The 1,890-nt window shown below is 53.5% G+C and overlaps 1 pseudogene; it reads left to right on the forward strand.

Moving 5' to 3' along the window:
• The first annotated feature begins 945 nt into the window (after positions 1 to 945).
• LOC102868307 overlaps positions 946 to 1,890 on the forward strand; it is an 88,911-nt pseudogene continuing 87,966 nt past the window's right edge.

The following is a 1,890-nucleotide window of genomic DNA, read 5'->3' on the forward strand; positions in this document are numbered from 1 at the left end:
CCCTTTCTCATGCGATTTACCACCTCCAAAACCCAATGGAGGCTCAGCTCTGACTGGAAGGCAATGGAAAATGAAAAATTTTGCAACATAACAAAGGTGCATTAGGGGTTAAGAGCAAGCCTAAGATTAAGTTTCCCCAAAGAATTACCCTGAGATCTTGCACAAGGATCAAATTCCTCACAGTGGCCTGATAACCTGAGACTTTAGAAGTTCATCAGTTTTCTGTATTTTTACCATTTTATAGTATCTTTTAAATTTAAGGCTCCCTGACGCTTTATTTCTTACAAATGGTTGAATTATCTGGCATTAATTATGGTGTACTAGGTGGAGGATTCGAACATGGGGGGGGAAGGGCGGCGAAAGTGTGCTGGAGGCAAGGCTGTCAGGTCAGGAGACCAAGGTGCCAGCTGGCGTGGTGTCTGGCTGAAAACTCCTCTGGGACTGCGGAGCTGATGGCCCACGAGGGGCGGACTCGCTCGGATATGCCTCCGGGACCAGGGCTTCGAGGCACAGGCTCTGGAGGACTCCGCTCGAGGGAGCGGGAGGAGTGCGCTCCCCAACCCCACAGCAGCACCGCTGGGAGCGGGGGCTCGGGATTCACAAGGACTCAGGGAGAAGTACTCCCGCCACAGCAGAGAAAGGAGCACACACCACGCGACCCGGAAGCGCAGCGCCCACCACCGGAAGTTCCCCCGCCCCCCCCGCCGTGGTCGGCCGCGGGTCGTCGGGCCGCCCCCCATATCCCACCTGGGTCAGCCCCGCCGGCTTCTCTCCTGCTTGGGACCGGGGATCGGAGGCCAGCGGGCGGGATGCCTTGGAGGGTGGAGAGCAGCCCCAGAGCCGCGGACCCCAAGTCCGGCGCCGTGGCCGCTGCGTCCTGACCCAGATCGCAGCCGTGCCGGGGGAGGAGCCCGCCGCTCCCGCCTCTTCCCGCGGGAGGGCCAGATGACCGCGGGCCGGCGCCCTGCGTTTCTCCGCGCAGGAAAAAAGCTCAAGTGGACAGGTGTCCTCGCCTGGTCCAGGTAGTGCTCCCCGGAGCCCGCCGAGCCCGTATGCCAGCCAGTGTTCTTCCCAGCACACCCCGTGCGAGGCCCTCCACCTTCTGAACGGACCCAAACCTACCGCCTCTTAAGATCTCGCTTCCCCAGACTCCACTCTGCTCCCAAACTCACATCACCTGCCCCACCAATCACTCTCCTCCCAAACTCACCTACTCCACCAGTCCCTCTGCTCACAAACTCACTTAACCTGCCCAAATTTAACCCATCTTTGTGTTTCCTTCCAAACCTCATTTTGAGCACATTGCTCATTGGCGGTCAAACGTGAAAGTTTTGCTGTAAACTCATCACCTCTGCCCCTTTACAACCTCTTTAAATCTTAATCTCTTTTGTCTCCCACCATTCATGAGTTGTGTTCCCTTTTACTCAACAAGCCCAAGATTTGAAATATCACCCTGCTTCACTTTCTGCATCCCACTCGATGAAACCTAGCAATAACTTACTTTCCGCGCTCTGCCGGATGAGCAATTTCTTCTCCTAAATATTTATAGCCTTAGAAAATAAAGAGTCGCTCCAAGCCCATCCTCAGTTCCTTGGTGGTTGATTTGGATGGATTCTCTTTCGGTGACAATGAAATGTGAATTTCCACCAAGTAAGCTTGTAAGAAAAAAACCCTTCTCGTGTTAGCTTGAACGTTGCTTTTTTAAAAGTACGCTCACATACGTTTTTTCATTTCTAACCTCCCCCACCAATGTACCAAATTAAAAGCACGAGAGTCAAGGACTGCAGGCTTCAGTATGGATTGAGGCTCAATATCAAGAAGACGAAGATTTTCACCACTGGACCAATTGGCAGCATCAGGATGGATGGTGAAGAGATTGAGATTGTTCAC

Source organism: Elephantulus edwardii, unplaced genomic scaffold, assembly GCF_000299155.1.
Source record: "Elephantulus edwardii isolate Elephantulus edwardi_28Jun2011 unplaced genomic scaffold, EleEdw1.0 scaffold00019, whole genome shotgun sequence".
Lineage (NCBI taxonomy): Eukaryota > Metazoa > Chordata > Mammalia > Macroscelidea > Macroscelididae > Elephantulus > Elephantulus edwardii.